This window comes from Chiloscyllium plagiosum, unplaced genomic scaffold (genome assembly GCF_037043375.1).
Source record: "Chiloscyllium plagiosum isolate Xiang-an unplaced genomic scaffold, Cpla_swu_hap1 HiC_scaffold_18, whole genome shotgun sequence".
Taxonomy (NCBI): domain Eukaryota; kingdom Metazoa; phylum Chordata; class Chondrichthyes; order Orectolobiformes; family Hemiscylliidae; genus Chiloscyllium; species Chiloscyllium plagiosum.
Genome location: NW_028270156.1, coordinates 85,423,201 through 85,445,542, shown reverse-complemented (window position 1 = coordinate 85,445,542; position 22,342 = coordinate 85,423,201).

Sequence of the window (22,342 nt, the reverse complement as noted above, 5' to 3'; positions counted from 1 at the left end):
TTAAATAAATAAATTACGTTTGCTTCATTGAAACTATGAAAACCGTTTGAGCAATTGTTTCAATGATTGAAGATGGATTTATTGACTACATGAATGCAGTTAGTTTGATTGAATGAAAGTATTAATTTCAAGGTTTTGTATAAATGCGAGAAGCTCTTCCCGTTACATTGAAACGTGCAGTTAGTTTCATTGAATGTTTGAGTTAAGCTTGACACTATGAATGAATGAGAGAGCTCTCCTCTTTGAATTAACAAGTGCAGTCATTTTCATTGAATGAATGCATGCAGTTTGTTTCTTTGAATGAATCCGTTTAGCATGTGGCAATGAATGAATGACAAAATCTCCAATCATTGAATTAAAACATGCAGTGTGTTTCATTGAATGTAAGAGTGTCGTTTGATTCACTAAATAAAGGAGTTAATCAGTATTGTTCGTTAACTAAATGAGTAAAGTTTGTTTCATTGACTGAATGAATTATCTCTCCTCATTGGAATAGCACGACCAGTGTGTTTCATTGAATGAATGATTGCCGGCTCATTCATTGCATGAATGAATGCTGTTGGATTCATTAAATAAATAAATTACGTTTGCTTCATTGAATCTATGAAAACCGTTTGTTTCACTGAATCAATCATTGAAGTTGGATTTATTGACTATATGAATGCAGTTAGTTTGATTGAATGAAAGCGTAAAGTTCGAGGTTTTGTATAAATTAGAGAAGCTCTTCTCGTTACATTCTAACGTGCAGTTTGTTCATTGAATGAATCTGTTAAGTTTAACACTATGAATGAAGGAGAGACGCTCTACTCTTTGAATTAACAAGTGCAGTTTCTTTCATTGAATGAATGCGTTTAGCATGTGGCGATGAATGAATGGCAAAAGATCTAGTCATTGAATTAACACAAGCAGTGAGTATCGTTGATTCACTAAATAAAAGAGTTAATTTATTTCGTTGAATCAATGAATACCGTTTGATGCATTGAATCAATTATTTGACTTTAATACAACGATGCAGTTTGTAAACTGTTAATTTAGAAACATTTAGTATACGACAAATTTTTTTACTCGTCTAATTACAAATGCAGATTGTTCCATTGCATGAATGAATTATGTTTGAAACTTTAAATGATTGAGAGAAGTTCTACACATTGAATGAACATGTGCAGTTTGTTGCAGTGAATGAATGCGTTCAGCTGGTGGTATTGAATAAATGGCAAAAGATCTACTCATTCAATTAACACATGCCGTGTGTTTCTTTGAAATAAAGTGTGCAGTTTGTTTCACGAACTAAATGAATAAAGTTTGTTTCATTGACTGAATGATTTGTCTCTACTCATTGGAATAGCATGTTCAGTGTGTTTCAGTGAATGAATGATTGCCGGCTGATTCATTGAATGAATGAATGCTGTTGGATTCATTAAATAAATAAATTACGTTTGCTTCATTGAAACTATGAAAACCGTTTGAGCAATTGTTTCAATGATTGAAGATGGATTTATTGACTACATGAATGCAGTTAGTTTGATTGAATGAAAGTATTAATTTCAAGGTTTTGTATAAATGCGAGAAGCTCTTCCCGTTACATTAAAACGTGCAGTTAGTTTCATTGAATGTTTGAGTTAAGCTTGACACTATGAATGAATGAGAGAGCTCTCCTCTTTGAATTAACAAGTGCAGTCATTTTCATTGAATGAATGCATGCAGTTTGTTTCTTTGAATGAATCCGTTTAGCATGTGGCAATGAATGAATGACAAAATCTCCAATCATTGAATTAAAACATGCAGTGTGTTTCATTGAATGTAAGAGTGCCGTTTGATTCACTAAATAAAGGAGTTAATCAGTATTGTTCGTTAACTAAATGAGTAAAGTTTGTTTCATTGACTGAATGAATTATCTCTACTCATTGGAATAGCACGACCAGTGTGTTTCATTGAATGAATGATTGCCGGCTCATTCATTGCATGAATGAATGCTGTTGGATTCATTAAATAAATAAATTACGTTTGCTTCATTGAATCTATGAAAACCGTTTGTTTCACTGAATCAATCATTGAAGTTGGATTTATTGACTATATGAATGCAGTTAGTTTGATTGAATGAAAGCGTAAAGTTCGAGGTTTTGTATAAATTAGAGAAGCTCTTCTCGTTACATTCTAACGTGCAGTTTGTTCATTGAATGTATCTGTTAAGTTTAACACTATGAATGAAGGAGAGACGCTCTACTCTTTGAATTAACAAGTGCAGTTTCTTTCATTGAATGAATGCGTTTAGCATGTGGCGATGAATGAATGGCAAAAGATCTAGTCATTGAATTAACACAAGCAGTGAGTATCGTTGATTCACTAAATAAAAGAGTTAATTTATTTCGTTGAATCAATGAATACCGTTTGATGCATTGAATCAATTATTTGACTTTAATACAACGATGCAGTTTGTAAACTGTTAATTTAGAAATATTTAGTATACGACAAAATTTTTTTACTCGTCTAATTACAAATGCAGATTGTTCCATTGAATGAATGAATTATGTTTGAAACTTTAAATGATTGAGAGAAGTTCTACACATTGAATGAACATGTGCAGTTTGTTGCAGTGAATGAATGCGTTCAGCTGGTGGTATTGAATAAATGGCAAAAGATCTACTCATTCAATTAACACATGCCGTGTGTTTCTTTGAAATAAAGTGTGCAGTTTGTTTCACGAACTAAATGAATAAAGTTTGTTTCATTGACTGAATGATTTGTCTCTACTCATTGGAATAGCATGTTCAGTGTGTTTCAGTGAATGAATGATTGCCGGCTGATTCATTGAATGAATGAATGCTGTTGGATTCATTAAATAAATAAATTACGTTTGCTTCATTGAAACTATGAAAACCGTTTGAGCAATTGTTTCAATGATTGAAGATGGATTTATTGACTACATGAATGCAGTTAGTTTGATTGAATGAAAGTATTAATTTCAAGGTTTTCTATAAATGCGAGAAGCTCTTCCCGTTACATTAAAACGTGCAGTTAGTTTCATTGAATGTTTGAGTTAAGCTTGACACTATGAATGAATGAGAGAGCTCTCCTCTTTGAATTAACAAGTGCAGTCATTTTCATTGAATGAATGCATGCAGTTTGTTTCTTTGAATGAATCCGTTTAGCATGTGGCAATGAATGAATGACAAAATCTCCAATCATTGAATTAAAACATGCAGTGTGTTTCATTGAATGTAAGAGTGCCGTTTGATTCACTAAATAAAGGAGTTAATCAGTATTGTTCGTTAACTAAATGAGTAAAGTTTGTTTCATTGACTGAATGAATTATCTCTACTCATTGGAATAGCACGACCAGTGTGTTTCATTGAATGAATGATTGCCGGCTCATTCATTGCATGAATGAATGCTGTTGGATTCATTAAATAAATAAATTACGTTTGCTTCATTGAATCTATGAAAACCGTTTGTTTCACTGAATCAATCATTGAAGTTGGATTTATTGACTATATGAATGCAGTTAGTTTGATTGAATGAAAGCGTAAAGTTCGAGGTTTTGTATAAATTAGAGAAGCTCTTCTCGTTACATTCTAACGTGCAGTTTGTTCATTGAATGTATCTGTTAAGTTTAACACTATGAATGAAGGAGAGACGCTCTACTCTTTGAATTAACAAGTGCAGTTTCTTTCATTGAATGAATGCGTTTAGCATGTGGCGATGAATGAATGGCAAAAGATCTAGTCATTGAATTAACACAAGCAGTGAGTATCGTTGATTCACTAAATAAAAGAGTTAATTTATTTCGTTGAATCAATGAATACCGTTTGATGCATTGAATCAATTATTTGACTTTAATACAACGATGCAGTTTGTAAACTGTTAATTTAGAAATATTTAGTATACGACAAAATTTTTTTACTCGTCTAATTACAAATGCAGATTGTTCCATTGAATGAATGAATTATGTTTGAAACTTTAAATGATTGAGAGAAGTTCTACACATTGAATGAACATGTGCAGTTTGTTGCAGTGAATGAATGCGTTCAGCTGGTGGTATTGAATAAATGGCAAAAGATCTACTCATTCAATTAACACATGCCCTGTGTTTCTTTGAAATAAAGTGTGCAGTTTGTTTCACGAACTAAATGAATAAAGTTTGTTTCATTGACTGAATGATTTGTCTCTACTCATTGGAATAGCATGTTCAGTGTGTTTCAGTGAATGAATGATTGCCGGCTGATTCATTGAATGAATGAATGCTGTTGGATTCATTAAATAAATAAATTACGTTTGCTTCATTGAAACTATGAAAACCGTTTGAGCAATTGTTTCAATGATTGAAGATGGATTTATTGACTACATGAATGCAGTTAGTTTGATTGAATGAAAGTATTAATTTCAAGGTTTTCTATAAATGCGAGAAGCTCTTCCCGTTACATTAAAACGTGCAGTTAGTTTCATTGAATGTTTGAGTTAAGCTTGACACTATGAATGAATGAGAGAGCTCTCCTCTTTGAATTAACAAGTGCAGTCATTTTCATTGAATGAATGCATGCAGTTTGTTTCTTTGAATGAATCCGTTTAGCATGTGGCAATGAATGAATGACAAAATCTCCAATCATTGAATTAAAACATGCAGTGTGTTTCATTGAATGTAAGAGTGCCGTTTGATTCACTAAATAAAGGAGTTAATCAGTATTGTTCGTTAACTAAATGAGTAAAGTTTGTTTCATTGACTGAATGAATTATCTCTACTCATTGGAATAGCACGACCAGTGTGTTTCATTGAATGAATGATTGCCGGCTCATTCATTGCATGAATGAATGCTGTTGGATTCATTAAATAAATAAATTACGTTTGCTTCATTGAATCTATGAAAACCGTTTGTTTCACTGAATCAATCATTGAAGTTGGATTTATTGACTATATGAATGCAGTTAGTTTGATTGAATGAAAGCGTAAAGTTCGAGGTTTTGTATAAATTAGAGAAGCTCTTCTCGTTACATTCTAACGTGCAGTTTGTTCATTGAATGTATCTGTTAAGTTTAACACTATGAATGAAGGAGAGACGCTCTACTCTTTGAATTAACAAGTGCAGTTTCTTTCATTGAATGAATGCGTTTAGCATGTGGCGATGAATGAATGGCAAAAGATCTAGTCATTGAATTAACACAAGCAGTGAGTATCGTTGATTCACTAAATAAAAGAGTTAATTTATTTCGTTGAATCAATGAATACCGTTTGATGCATTGAATCAATTATTTGAGTTTAATTCAACGATGCAGTTTGTAAACTGTTAAGTTAGAAACATTTAGTATACGACAGAATGTTTACTCGTCTAATTACAAATGCAGATTGTTTCATTGAATGAATGAATTATGTTTGAAACTTTAAATGATTGAGAGAAGCTCTACACGTTGAATTACCATGTGCAGTTTGTTGCATTGAATGAATTATTTGAGTTTAATTCAACGATTGAAAGAATGCAGATTGTCAACTGTTAATTAAGATACATTTAGTATACGACAGAATGTTTACTCGTCTAATTACAAATGCAGATTTTTTCATTGAATGAATGAATTGTGTTTGAAACTTTAAATGATTGAGAGAAGTTCTACACATTGAATGAACATGTGCAGTTTGTTGCAGTGAATGAATGCGTTCAGCTGGTGGTATTGAATAAATGGCAAAAGATCTACTCATTGAATTAACACATGCCGTGTGTTTCTTTGAAATAAAGTGTGCAGTTTGTTTCACGAACTAAATGAATAAAGTTTGTTTCATTGACTGAATGATTTGTCTCTACTCATTGGAATAGCATGTTCAGTGTGTTTCAGTGAATGAATGATTGCCGGCTGATTCATTGAATGAATGAATGCTGTTGGATTCATTAAATAAATAAATTACGTTTGCTTCATTGAAACTATGAAAACCGTTTGAGCAATTGTTTCAATGATTGAAGATGGATTTATTGACTACATGAATGCAGTTAGTTTGATTGAATGAAAGTATTAATTTCAAGGTTTTGTATAAATGCGAGAAGCTCTTCCCGTTACATTAAAACGTGCAGTTAGTTTCATTGAATGTTTGAGTTAAGCTTGACACTATGAATGAATGAGAGAGCTCTCCTCTTTGAATTAACAAGTGCAGTCATTTTCATTGAATGAATGCATGCAGTTTGTTTCTTTGAATGAATCCGTTTAGCATGTGGCAATGAATGAATGACAAAATCTCCAATCATTGAATTAAAACATGCAGTGTGTTTCATTGAATGTAAGAGTGCCGTTTGATTCACTAAATAAAGGAGTTAATCAGTATTGTTCGTTAACTAAATGAGTAAAGTTTGTTTCATTGACTGAATGAATTATCTCTACTCATTGGAATAGCACGACCAGTGTGTTTCATTGAATGAATGATTGCCGGCTCATTCATTGCATGAATGAATGCTGTTGGATTCATTAAATAAATAAATTACGTTTGCTTCATTGAATCTATGAAAACCGTTTGTTTCACTGAATCAATCATTGAAGTTGGATTTATTGACTATATGAATGCAGTTAGTTTGATTGAATGAAAGCGTAAAGTTCGAGGTTTTGTATAAATTAGAGAAGCTCTTCTCGTTACATTCTAACGTGCAGTTTGTTCATTGAATGTATCTGTTAAGTTTAACACTATGAATGAAGGAGAGACGCTCTACTCTTTGAATTAACAAGTGCAGTTTCTTTCATTGAATGAATGCGTTTAGCATGTGGCGATGAATGAATGGCAAAAGATCTAGTCATTGAATTAACACAAGCAGTGAGTATCGTTGATTCACTAAATAAAAGAGTTAATTTATTTCGTTGAATCAATGAATACCGTTTGATGCATTGAATCAATTATTTGACTTTAATACAACGATGCAGTTTGTAAACTGTTAATTTAGAAATATTTAGTATACGACAAAATTTTTTTACTCGTCTAATTACAAATGCAGATTGTTCCATTGAATGAATGAATTATGTTTGAAACTTTAAATGATTGAGAGAAGTTCTACACATTGAATGAACATGTGCAGTTTGTTGCAGTGAATGAATGCGTTCAGCTGGTGGTATTGAATAAATGGCAAAAGATCTACTCATTGAATTAACACATGCCGTGTGTTTCTTTGAAATAAAGTGTGCAGTTTGTTTCACGAACTAAATGAATAAAGTTTGTTTCATTGACTGAATGATTTGTCTCTACTCATTGGAATAGCATGTTCAGTGTGTTTCAGTGAATGAATGATTGCCGGCTGATTCATTGAATGAATGAATGCTGTTGGATTCATTAAATAAATAAATTACGTTTGCTTCATTGAAACTATGAAAACCGTTTGAGCAATTGTTTCAATGATTGAAGATGGATTTATTGACTACATGAATGCAGTTAGTTTGATTGAATGAAAGTATTAATTTCAAGGTTTTCTATAAATGCGAGAAGCTCTTCCCGTTACATTAAAACGTGCAGTTAGTTTCATTGAATGTTTGAGTTAAGCTTGACACTATGAATGAATGAGAGAGCTCTCCTCTTTGAATTAACAAGTGCAGTCATTTTCATTGAATGAATGCATGCAGTTTGTTTCTTTGAATGAATCCGGTTAGCATGTGGCAATCAATGAATGACAAAATCTCCAATCATTGAATTAAAACATGCAGTGTGTTTCATTGAATGTAAGAGTGCCGTTTGATTCACTAAATAAAGGAGTTAATCAGTATTGTTCGTTAACTAAATGAGTAAAGTTTGTTTCATTGACTGAATGAATTATCTCTACTCATTGGAATAGCACGACCAGTGTGTTTCATTGAATGAATGATTGCCGGCTCATTCATTGCATGAATGAATGCTGTTGGATTCATTAAATAAATAAATTACGTTTGCTTCATTGAATCTATGAAAACCGTTTGTTTCACTGAATCAATCATTGAAGTTGGATTTATTGACTATATGAATGCAGTTAGTTTGATTGAATGAAAGCGTAAAGTTCGAGGTTTTGTATAAATTAGAGAAGCTCTTCTCGTTACATTCTAACGTGCAGTTTGTTCATTGAATGAATCTGTTAAGTTTAACACTATGAATGAAGGAGAGACGCTCTACTCTTTGAATTAACAAGTGCAGTTTCTTTCATTGAATGAATGCGTTTAGCATGTGGCGATGAATGAATGGCAAAAGATCTAGTCATTGAATTAACACAAGCAGTGAGTATCGTTGATTCACTAAATAAAAGAGTTAATTTATTTCGTTGAATCAATGAATACCGTTTGATGCATTGAATCAATTATTTGACTTTAATACAACGATGCAGTTTGTCAACTGTTAATTTAGAAACATTTAGTATACGACAGAATGTTTACTCGTCTAATTACAAATGCAGATTGTTCCATTGAATGAATGAATTATGTTTGAAACTTTAAATGATTGAGAGAAGTTCTACACATTGAATGAACATGTGCAGTTTGTTGCAGTGAATGAATGCGTTCAGCTGGTGGTATTGAATAAATGGCAAAAGATCTACTCATTGAATTAACACATGCCGTGTGTTTCTTTGAAATAAAGTGTGCAGTTTGTTTCACGAACTAAATGAATAAAGTTTGTTTCATTGACTGAATGATTTGTCTCTACTCATTGGAATAGCATGTTCAGTGTGTTTCAGTGAATGAATGATTGCCGGCTGATTCATTGAATGAATGAATGCTGTTGGATTCATTAAATAAATAAATTACGTTTGCTTCATTGAAACTATGAAAACCGTTTGAGCAATTGTTTCAATGATTGAAGATGGATTTATTGACTACATGAATGCAGTTAGTTTGATTGAATGAAAGTATTAATTTCAAGGTTTTCTATAAATGCGAGAAGCTCTTCCCGTTACATTAAAACGTGCAGTTAGTTTCATTGAATGTTTGAGTTAAGCTTGACACTATGAATGAATGAGAGAGCTCTCCTCTTTGAATTAACAAGTGCAGTCATTTTCATTGAATGAATGCATGCAGTTTGTTTCTTTGAATGAATCCGGTTAGCATGTGGCAATCAATGAATGACAAAATCTCCAATCATTGAATTAAAACATGCAGTGTGTTTCATTGAATGTAAGAGTGCCGTTTGATTCACTAAATAAAGGAGTTAATCAGTATTGTTCGTTAACTAAATGAGTAAAGTTTGTTTCATTGACTGAATGAATTATCTCTACTCATTGGAATAGCACGACCAGTGTGTTTCATTGAATGAATGATTGCCGGCTCATTCATTGCATGAATGAATGCTGTTGGATTCATTAAATAAATAAATTACGTTTGCTTCATTGAATCTATGAAAACCGTTTGTTTCACTGAATCAATCATTGAAGTTGGATTTATTGACTATATGAATGCAGTTAGTTTGATTGAATGAAAGCGTAAAGTTCGAGGTTTTGTATAAATTAGAGAAGCTCTTCTCGTTACATTCTAACGTGCAGTTTGTTCATTGAATGTATCTGTTAAGTTTAACACTATGAATGAAGGAGAGACGCTCTACTCTTTGAATTAACAAGTGCAGTTTCTTTCATTGAATGAATGCGTTTAGCATGTGGCGATGAATGAATGGCAAAAGATCTAGTCATTGAATTAACACAAGCAGTGAGTATCGTTGATTCACTAAATAAAAGAGTTAATTTATTTCGTTGAATCAATGAATACCGTTTGATGCATTGAATCAATTATTTGACTTTAATACAACGATGCAGTTTGTAAACTGTTAATTTAGAAATATTTAGTATACGACAAAATTTTTTTACTCGTCTAATTACAAATGCAGATTGTTCCATTGAATGAATGAATTATGTTTGAAACTTTAAATGATTGAGAGAAGTTCTACACATTGAATGAACATGTGCAGTTTGTTGCAGTGAATGAATGCGTTCAGCTGGTGGTATTGAATAAATGGCAAAAGATCTAATCATTGAATTAACACATGCCGTGTGTTTCTTTGAAATAAAGTGTGCAGTTTGTTTCACGAACTAAATGAATAAAGTTTGTTTCATTGACTGAATGATTTGTCTCTACTCATTGGAATAGCATGTTCAGTGTGTTTCAGTGAATGAATGATTGCCGGCTGATTCATTGAATGAATGAATGCTGTTGGATTCATTAAATAAATAAATTACGTTTGCTTCATTGAAACTATGAAAACCGTTTGAGCAATTGTTTCAATGATTGAAGATGGATTTATTGACTACATGAATGCAGTTAGTTTGATTGAATGAAAGTATTAATTTCAAGGTTTACTATAAATGCGAGAAGCTCTTCCCGTTACATTAAAACGTGCAGTTAGTTTCATTGAATGTTTGAGTTAAGCTTGACACTATGAATGAATGAGAGAGCTCTCCTCTTTGAATTAACAAGTGCAGTCATTTTCATTGAATGAATGCATGCAGTTTGTTTTTTTGAATGAATCCGTTTAGCATGTGGCAATGAATGAATGACAAAATCTCCAATCATTGAATTAAAACATGCAGTGTGTTTCATTGAATGTAAGAGTGCCGTTTGATTCACTAAATAAAGGAGTTAATCAGTATTGTTCGTTAACTAAATGAGTAAAGTTTGTTTCATTGACTGAATGAATTATCTCTACTCATTGGAATAGCACGACCAGTGTGTTTCATTGAATTAATGATTGCCGGCTCATTCATTGCATGAATGAATGCTGTTGGATTCATTAAATAAATAAATTACGTTTGCTTCATTGAATCTATGAAAACCGTTTGTTTCACTGAATCAATCATTGAAGTTGGATTTATTGACTATATGAATGCAGTTAGTTTGATCGAATGAAAGCGTAAAGTTCGAGGTTTTGTATAAATTAGAGAAGCTCTTCTCGTTACATTCTAACGTGCAGTTTGTTCATTGAATGAATCTGTTAAGTTTAACACTATGAATGAAGGAGAGACGCTCTACTCTTTGAATTAACAAGTGCAGTTTCTTTCATTGAATGAAAGCGTTTAGCATGTGGCGATGAATGAATGGCAAAAGATCTAGTCATTGAATTAACACAAGCAGTGAGTATCGTTGATTCACTAAATAAAAGAGTTAATTTATTTCGTTGAATCAATGAATACCGTTTGATGCATTGAATCAATTATTTGACTTTAATACAACGATGCAGTTTGTCAACTGTTACTTTAGAAACATTTAGTATACGACAGAATGTTTACTCGTCTAATTACAAATGCAGATTGTTCCATTGAATGAATGAATTATGTTTGAAACTTTAAATGATTGAGAGAAGTTCTACACATTGAATGAACATGTGCAGTTTGTTGCAGTGAATGAATGCGTTCAGCTGGTGGTATTGAATAAATGGCAAAAGATCTACTCATTGAATTAACAAATGCCGTGTGTTTCTTTGAAATAAAGTGTGCAGTTTGTTTCACGAACTAAATGAATAAAGTTTGTTTCATTGACTGAATGATTTGTCTCTACTCATTGGGATAGCATGTTCAGTGTGTTTCAGTGAATGAATGATTGCGGCTGATTCATTGAATGAATGAATGCTGTTGGATTCATTAAATAAATAAATTACGTTTGCTTCATTGAAACTATGAAAACCGTTTGAGCAATTGTTTCAATGATTGAAGATGGATTTATTGACTACATGAATGCAGTTAGTTTGATTGAATGAAAGTATTAATTTCAAGGTTTTGTATAAATGCGAGAAGCTCTTCCCATTACATTAAAACGTGCAGTTAGTTTCATTGAATGTTTGAGTTAAGCTTGACACTATGAATGAATGAGAGAGCTCTCCTCTTTGAATTAACAAGTGCAGTCATTTTCATTGAATGAATGCATGCAGTTTGTTTCTTTGAATGAATCCGTTTAGCATGTGGCAATGAATGAATGACAAAATCTCCAATCATTGAATTAAAGCATGCAGTGTGTTTCATTGAATGTAAGAGTGCCGTTTGATTCACTAAATAAAGGAGTTAATCAGTATTGTTCGTTAACTAAATGAGTAAAGTTTGTTTCATTGACTGAATGAATTATCTCTACTCATTGGAATAGCACGACCAGTGTGTTTCATTGAATGAATGATTGCCGGCTCATTCATTGCATGAATGAATGCTGTTGGATTCATTAAATAAATAAATTACGTTTGCTTCATTGAATCTATGAAAACCGTTTGTTTCACTGAATCAATCATTGAAGTTGGATTTATTGACTATATGAATGCAGTTAGTTTGATTGAATGAAAGCGTAAAGTTCGAGGTTTTGTTTAAATTAGAGAAGCTCTTCTCGTTACATTCTAACGTGCAGTTTGTTCATTGAATGAATCTGTTAAGTTTAACACTATGAATGAAGGAGAGACGCTCTACTCTTTGAATTAACAAGTGCAGTTTCTTTCATTGAATGAATGCGTTTAGCATGTGGCGATGAATGAATGGCAAAAGATCTAGTCATTGAATTAACACAAGCAGTGAGTATCGTTGATTCACTAAATAAAAGAGTTAATTTATTTCGTTGAATCAATGAATACCGTTTGATGCATTGAATCAATTATTTGACTTTAATACAACGATGCAGTTTGTCAACTGTTACTTTAGAAACATTTAGTATACGACAGAATGTTTACTCGTCTAATTACAAATGCAGATTGTTCCATTGAATGAATGAATTATGTTTGAAACTTTAAATGATTGAGAGAAGTTCTACACATTGAATGAACATGTGCAGTTTGTTGCAGTGAATGAATGTGTTCAGCTGGTGGTATTGAATAAATGGCAAAAGATCTACTCATTGAATTAACACATGCCGTGTGTTTCTTTGAAATAAAGTGTGCAGTTTGTTTCACGAACTAAATGAATAAAGTTTGTTTCATTGACTGAATGATTTGTCTCTACTCATTGGAATAGCATGTTCAGTGTGTTTCAGTGAATGAATGATTGCGGCTGATTCATTGAATGAATGAATGCTGTTGGATTCATTAAATAAATAAATTACGTTTGCTTCATTGAAACTATGAAAACCGTTTGAGCAATTGTTTCAATGATTGAAGATGGATTTATTGACTACATGAATGCAGTTAGTTTGATTGAATGAAAGTATTAATTTCAACGTTTTGTATAAATGCGAGAAGCTCTTCCCGTTACATTAAAACGTGCAGTTAGTTTCATTGAATGTTTGAGTTAAGCTTGACACTATGAATGAATGAGAGTGCTCTCCTCTTTGAATTAACAAGTGCAGTCATTTTCATTGAATGAATGCATGCAGTTTGTTTTTTTGAATGAATCCGTTTAGCATGTGGCAATGAATGAATGACAAAATCTCCAATCATTGAATTAAAACATGCAGTGTGTTTCATTGAATGTAAGAGTGGCGTTTGATTCACTAAATAAAGGAGTTAATCAGTATTGTTCGTTAACTAAATGAGTAAAGTTTGTTTCATTGACTGAATGAATTATCTCTACTCATTGGAATAGCACGACCAGTGTGTTTCATTGAATGAATGATTGCCGGCTCATTCATTGCATGAATGAATGCTGTTGGATTCATTAAATAAATAAATTACGTTTGCTTCATTGAATCTATGAAAACCGTTTGATTCACTGAATCAATCCTTGAAGTTGGATTTATTGACTATATGAATGCAGTTAGTTTGATTGAATGAAAGCGTAAAGTTCGAGGTTTTGTATAAATTAGAGAAGCTCTTCTCGTTACATTCTAACGTGCAGTTTGTTCATTGAATGAATCTGTTAAGTTTAACACTATGAATGAAGGAGAGACGCTCTACTCTTTGAATTAACAAGTGCAGTTTCTTTCATTGAATGAATGCGTTTAGCATGTGGCGATGAATGAATTGCAAAAGATCTAGTCATTGAATTAACACAAGCAGTGAGTATCGTTGATTCACTAAATAAAAGAGTTAATTTATTTCGTTGAATCAATGAATACCGTTTGATGCATTGAATCAATTATTTGACTTTAATACAACGATGCAGTTTGTAAACTGTTAATTTAGAAACATTTAGTATACGACAAAATTTTTTTACTCGTCTAATTACAAATGCAGATTGTTCCATTGAATGAATGAATTATGTTTGAAACTTTAAATGATTGAGAGAAGTTCTACACATTGAATGAACATGTGCAGTTTGTTGCAGTGAATGAATGCGTTCAGCTGGTGGTATTGAATAAATGGCAAAAGATCTACTCATTGAATTAACACATGCCGTGTGTTTCTTTGAAATAAAGTGTGCAGTTTGTTTCACGAACTAAATGAATAAAGTTTGTTTCATTGACTGAATGATTTGTCTCTACTCATTGGAATAGCATGTTCAGTGTGTTTCAGTGAATGAATGATTGCCGGCTGATTCATTGAATGAATGAATGCTGTTGGATTCATTAAATAAATAAATTACGTTTGCTTCATTGAAACTATGAAAACCGTTTGAGCAATTGTTTCAATGATTGAAGATGGATTTATTGACTACATGAATGCAGTTAGTTTGATTGAATGAAAGTATTAATTTCAAGGTTTTGTATAAATGCGAGAAGCTCTTCCCGTTACATTAAAACGTGCAGTTAGTTTCATTGAATGTTTGAGTTAAGCTTGACACTATGAATGAATGAGAGAGCTCTCCTCTTTGAATTAACAAGTGCAGTCATTTTCATTGAATGAATGCATGCAGTTTGTTTCTTTGAATGAATCCGTTTAGCATGTGGCAATGAATGAATGACAAAATCTCCAATCATTGAATTAAAACATGCAGTGTGTTTCATTGAATGTAAGAGTGCCGTTTGATTCACTAAATAAAGGAGTTAATCAGTATTGTTCGTTAACTAAATGAGTAAAGTTTGTTTCATTGACTGAATGAATTATCTCTACTCATTGGAATAGCACGACCAGTGTGTTTCATTGAATGAATGATTGCCGGCTCATTCATTGCATGAATGAATGCTGTTGGATTCATTAAATAAATAAATTACGTTTGCTTCATTGAATCTATGAAAACCGTTTGTTTCACTGAATCAATCATTGAAGTTGGATTTATTGACTATATGAATGCAGTTAGTTTGATTGAATGAAAGCGTAAAGTTCGAGGTTTTGTATAAATTAGAGAAGCTCTTCTCGTTACATTCTAACGTGCAGTTTGTTCATTGAATGAATCTGTTAAGTTTAACACTATGAATGAAGGAGAGACGCTCTACTCTTTGAATTAACAAGTGCAGTTTCTTTCATTGAATGAATGCGTTTAGCATGTGGCGATGAATGAATGGCAAAAGATCTAGTCATTGAATTAACACAAGCAGTGAGTATCGTTGATTCACTAAATAAAAGAGTTAATTTATTTCGTTGAATCAATGAATACCGTTTGATGCATTGAATCAATTATTTGACTTTAATACAACGATGCAGTTTGTAAACTGTTAATTTAGAAACATTTAGTATACGACAGAATGTTTACTCGTCTAATTACAAATGCAGATTGTTCCATTGAATGAATGAATTATGTTTGAAACTTTAAATGATTGAGAGAAGTTCTACACATTGAATGAACATGTGCAGTTTGTTGCAGTGAATGAATGCGTTCAGCTGGTGGTATTGAATAAATGGCCAAAGATCTACTCATTGAATTAACACATGCCGTGTGTTTCTTTGAAATAAAGTGTGCAGTTTGTTTCACGAACTAAATGAATAAAGTTTGTTTCATTGACTGAATGATTTGTCTCTACTCATTGGAATAGCATGTTCAGTGTGTTTCAGTGAATGAATGATTGCCGGCTGATTCATTGAATGAATGAATGCTGTTGGATTCATTAAATAAATAAATTACGTTTGCTTCATTGAAACTATGAAAACCGTTTGAGCAATTGTTTCAATGATTGAAGATGGATTTATTGACTACATGAATGCAGTTAGTTTGATTGAATGAAAGTATTAATTTCAAGGTTTTGTATAAATGCGAGAAGCTCTTCCCGTTACATTAAAACGTGCAGTTAGTTTCATTGAATGTTTGAGTTAAGCTTGACACTATGAATGAATGAGAGAGCTCTCCTCTTTGAATTAACAAGTGCAGTCATTTTCATGGAATGAATGCATGCAGTTTGTTTCTTTGAATGAATCCGGTTAGCATGTGGCAATCAATGAATGACAAAATCTCCAATCATTGAATTAAAACATGCAGTGTGTTTCATTGAATGTAAGAGTGCCGTTTGATTCACTAAATAAAGGAGTTAATCAGTATTGTTCGTTAACTAAATGAGTAAAGTTTGTTTCATTGACTGAATGAATTATCTCTACTCATTGGAATAGCACGACCAGTGTGTTTCATTGAATGAATGATTGCCGGCTCATTCATTGCATGAATGAATGCTGTTGGATTCATTAAATAAATAAATTACGTTTGCTTCATTGAATCTATGAAAACCGTTTGTTTCACTGAATCAATCATTGAAGTTGGATTTATTGACTATATGAATGCAGTTAGTTTGATTGAATGAAAGCGTAAAGTTCGAGGTTTTGTATAAATTAGAGAAGCTCTTCTCGTTACATTCTAACGTGCAGTTTGTTCATTGAATGAATCTGTTAAGTTTAACACTATGAATGAAGGAGAGACGCTCTACTCTTTGAATTAACAAGTGCAGTTTCTTTCATTGAATGAATGCGTTTAGCATGTGGCGATGAATGAATGGCAAAAGATCTAGTCATTGAATTAACACAAGCAGTGAGTATCGTTGATTCACTAAATAAAAGAGTTAATTTATTTCGTTGAATCAATGAATACCGTTTGATGCATTGAATCAATTATTTGACTTAAATACAACGATGCAGTTTGTAAACTGTTAATTTAGAAACATTTAGTATACGACAGAATGTTTACTCGTCTAATTACAAATGCAGATTGTTCCATTGAATGAATGAATTATGTTTGAAACTTTAAGTGATTGTGAGAAGTTCTACACATTGAATGAACATGTGCAGTTTGTTGCAGTGAATGAATGCGTTTAGCATGTGGCGATGAATGAATGGCAAAAGATCTAGTCATTGAATTAACACAAGCAGTGAGTATCGTTGATTCACTAAATAAAAGAGTTAATTTATTTCGTTGAATCAATGAATACCGTTTGATGCATTGAATCAATTATTTGACTTTAATACAACGATGCAGTTTGTAAACTGTTAATTTAGAAACATTTAGTATACGACAGAATGTTTACTCGTCTAATTACAAATGCAGATTGTTCCATTGAATGAATGAATTATGTTTGAAACTTTAAATGATTGAGAGAAGTTCTACACATTGAATGAACATGTGCAGTTTGTTGCAGTGAATGAATGCGTTCAGCTGGTGGTATTGAATAAATGGCAAAAGATCTACTCATTGAATTAACACATGCCGTGTGTTTCTTTGAAATAAAGTGTGCAGTTTGTTTCACGAACTAAATGAATAAAGTTTGTTTCATTGACTGAATGATTTGTCTCTACTCATTGGAATAGCATGTTCAGTGTGTTTCAGTGAATGAATGATTGACGGCTGATTAATGGAATGAATGAATGCTGTTGGATTCATTAAATAAATAAATTACGTTTGCTTCATTGAAACTATGAAAACCGTTTGAGCAATTGTTTCAATGATTGAAGATGGATTTATTGACTACATGAATGCAGGTAGTTTGATTGAATGAAAGTATGAATTTCAAGGTTTTGTATAAATGCGAGAAGCTCTTCCCGTTACATTAAAACGTGCAGTTAGTTTCATTGAATGTTTGAGTTAAGCTTGACACTATGAATGAATGAGAGAGCTCTCCTCTTTGAATTAACAAGTGCAGTCATTTTCATTGAATGAATGCATGCAGTTTGTTTCTTTGAATGAATCCGTTTAGCATGTGGCAATGAATGAATGACAAAATCTCCAATCATTGAATTAAAACATGCAGTGTGTTTCATTGAATGTAAGAGTGCCGTTTGATTCACTAAATAAAGGAGTTAATCAGTATTGTTCGTTAACTAAATGAGTAAAGTTTGTTTCATTGACTGAATGAATTATCTCTACTCATTGGAATAGCACGACCAGTGTGTTTCATTGAATGAATGATTGCCGGCTCATTCATTGCATGAATGAATGCTGTTGGATTCATTAAATAAATAAATTACGTTTGCTTCATTGAATCTATGAAAACCGTTTGTTTCACTGAATCAATCATTGAAGTTGGATTTATTGACTATATGAATGCAGTTAGTTTGATTGAATGAAAGCGTAAAGTTCGAGGTTTTGTATAAATTAGAGAAGCTCTTCTCGTTACATTCTAACGTGCAGTTTGTTCATTGAATGAATCTGTTAAGTTTAACACTATGAATGAAGGAGAGACGCTCTACTCTTTGAATTAACAAGTGCAGTTTCTTTCATTGAATGAATGCGTTTAGCATGTGGCGATGAATGAATGGCAAAAGATCTAGTCATTGAATTAACACAAGCAGTGAGTATCGTTGATTCACTAAATAAAAGAGTTAATTTATTTCGTTGAATCAATGAATACCGTTTGATGCATTGAATCAATTATTTGACTTTAATACAACGATGCAGTTTGTAAACTGTTAATTTAGAAACATTTAGTATACGACAAAATTTTTTTACTCGTCTAATTACAAATGCAGATTGTTCCATTGAATGAATGAATTATGTTTGAAACTTTAAATGATTGAGAGAAGTTCTACACATTGAATGAACATGTGCAGTTTGTTGCAGTGAATGAATGCGTTCAGCTGGTGGTATTGAATAAATGGCAAAAGATCTACTCATTGAATAAACACGTGCCGTGTGTTTCTTTGAAATAAAGTGTGCAGTTTGTTTCACGAACTAAATGAATAAAGTTTGTTTCATTGACTGAATGATTTGTCTCTACTCATTGGAATAGCATGTTCAGTGTGTTTCAGTGAATGAATGATTGCCGGCTGATTCATTGAATGAATGAATGCTGTTGGATTCATTAAATAAATAAATTACGTTTGCTTCATTGAATCTATTAAAACCGTTTGTTTCACTGAATCAATCATTGAAGTTGGATTTATTGACTATATGAATGCAGTTAGTTTGATTGAATGAAAGCGTAAAGTTAGAGGTTTTGTATAAATTAGAGAAGCTCTTCCCGTTACATTAAAACGTGCAGTTTGTTCATTGAATGAATCTGTTAAGTTTAACACTATGAATGAAGGAGAGACGCTCTACTCTTTGAATTAACAAGTGCAGTTTCTTTCATTGAATGAATCCGTTTAGCATGTGGCAATGAATGAATGACAAAATCTCCAATCATTGAATTAAAACATGCAGTGTGTTTCATTGAATGTAAGAGTGCCGTTTGATTCACTAAATAAAGGAGTTAATCAGTATTGTTCGTTAACTAAATGAGTAAAGTTTGTTTCATTGACTGAATGAATTATCTCTACTCATTGGAATAGCACGACCAGTGTGTTTCATTGAATGAATGATTGCCGGCTCATTCATTGCATGAATGAATGCTGTTGGATTCATTAAATAAATAAATTACGTTTGCTTCATTGAATCTATGAAAACCGTTTGTTTCACTGAATCAATCATTGAAGTTGGATTTATTGACTATATGAATGCAGTTAGTTTGATTGAATGAAAGCGTAAAGTTCGAGGTTTTGTATAAATTAGAGAAGCTCTTCTCGTTACATTCTAACGTGCAGTTTGTTCATTGAATGAATCTGTTAAGTTTAACACTATGAATGAAGGAGAGACGCTCTACTCTTTGAATTAACAAGTGCAGTTTCTTTCATTGAATGAATGCGTTTAGCATGTGGCGATGAATGAATGGCAAAAGATCTAGTCATTGAATTAACACAAGCAGTGAGTATCGTTGATTCACTAAATAAAAGAGTTAATTTATTTCGTTGAATCAATGAATACCGTTTGATGCATTGAATCAATTAATTGACTTTAATACAACGATGCAGTTTGTAAACTGTTAATTTAGAAACATTTAGTATACGACAGAATGTTTACTCGTCTAATTACAAATGCAGATTGTTCCATTGAATGAATGAATTATGTTTGAAACTTTAAATGATTGAGAGAAGTTCTACACATTGAATGAACATGTGCAGTTTGTTGCAGTGAATGAATGCGTTTAGCATGTGGCGATGAATGAATGGCAAAAGATCGAGTCATTGAATTAACACAAGCAGTGAGTATCGTTGATTCACTAAATAAAAGAGTTAATTTATTTCGTTGAATCAATGAATACCGTTTGATGCATTGAATCAATTATGTGACTTTAATACAACGATGCAGTTTGTAAACTGTTAATTTAGAAACATTTAGTATACGACAGAATGTTTACTCGTCTAATTACAAATGCAGATTGTTCCATTGAATGAATGAATTATGTTTGAAACTTTAAATGATTGAGAGAAGTTCTACACATTGAATGAACATGTGCAGTTTGTTGCAGTGAATGAATGCGTTCAGCTGGTGGTATTGAATAAATGGCAAAAGATCTACTCATTGAATTAACACATGCCGTGTATTTCTTTGAAATAAAGTGTGCAGTTTGTTTCACGAACTAAATGAATAAAGTTTGTTTCATTGACTGAATGATTTGTCTCTACTCATTGGAATAGCATGTTCAGTGTGTTTCATTGAATGAATGATTGCCGGCTCATTCATTGCATGAATGAATGCTGTTGGATTCATTAAATAAATAAATTACGTTTGCTTCATTGAATCTTTGAAAACCGTTTGTTTCACTGAATCAATCATTGAAGTTGGATTTATTGACTATATGAATGCAGTTAGTTTGATTGAATGAAAGCGTAAAGTTCGAGGTTTTGTATAAATTGGAGAAGCTCTTCTCGTTACATTCTAACGTGCAGTTTGTTCATTGAATGAATCTGTTAAGTTTAACACTATGAATGAAGGAGAGACGCTCTACTCTTTGAATTAACAAGTGCAGTTTCTTTCATTGAATGAATGCGTTTAGCATGTGGCGATGAATGAATGGCAAAAGATCTAGTCATTGAATTAACACAAGCAGTGAGTATCGTTGATTCACTAAATAAAAGAGTTCATTTCTTTCGTTGAATCAATGAATACCGTTTGATGCATTGAATCAATTATTTGACTTTAATACAACGATGCAGTTTGTAAACTGTTAATTTAGAAACATTTAGTATACGACAGAATGTTTACTCGTCTAATTACAAATGCAGATTGTTCCATTGAATGAATGAATTATGTTTGAAACTTTAAATGATTGAGAGAAGTTCTACACATTGAATGAACATGTGCAGTTTGTTGCAGTGAATGAATGCGTTCAGCTGGTGGTATTGAATAAATGGCAAAAGATCTACTCATTGAATTAACACATGCCGTGTGTTTCTTTGAAATAAAGTGTGCAGTTTGTTTCACGAACTAAATGAATAAAGTTTGTTTCATTGACTGAATGATTTGTCTCTACTCATTGGAATAGCATGTTCAGTGTGTTTCAGTGAATGAATGATTGCCGGCTGATTCATTGAATGAATGAATGCTGTTGGATTCATTAAATAAATAAATTACGTTTGCTTCATTGAAACTATGAAAACCGTTTGAGCAATTGTTTCAATGATTGAAGATGGATTTATTGACTACATGAATGCAGTTAGTTTGTTTTAATGAAAGTATTAATTTCAAGGTTTTGTATAAATGCGAGAAGCTCTTCCCGTTACATTAAAACGTGCAGTTAGTTTCATTGAATGTTTGAGTTAAGCTTGACACTATGAATGAATGAGAGAGCTCTCCTCTTTGAATTAACAAGTGCAGTTTCTTTCATTGAATGAATGCATGCAGTTTGTTTCTTTGAATGAATCCGTTTAGCATGTGGCAATGAATGAATGACAAAATCTCCAATCATTGAATTAAAACATGCAGTGTGTTTCATTGAATGTAAGAGTGCCGTTTGATTCACTAAATAAAGGAGTTAATCAGTATTGTTCGGAAACGAAATGAGTAAAGTTTGTTTCATTGACTGAATGAATTATCTCTACTCATTGGAATAGCACGACCAGTGTGTTTCATTGAATGAATGATTGCCGGCTCATTCATTGCATGAATGAATGCTGTTGGATTCATTAAATAAATAAATAAATTACGTTTGCTTCATTGAATCTATGAAAACCGTTTGTTTCACTGAATCAATCATTGAAGTTGGATTTATTGACTATATGAATGCAGTTAGTTTGATTGAATGAAAGCGTAAAGTTCGAGGTTTTGTATAAATTAGAGAAGCTCTTCTCGTTACATTCTAACGTGCAGTTTGTTCATTGAATGAATCTGTTAAGTTTAACACTATGAATGAAGGAGAGACGCTC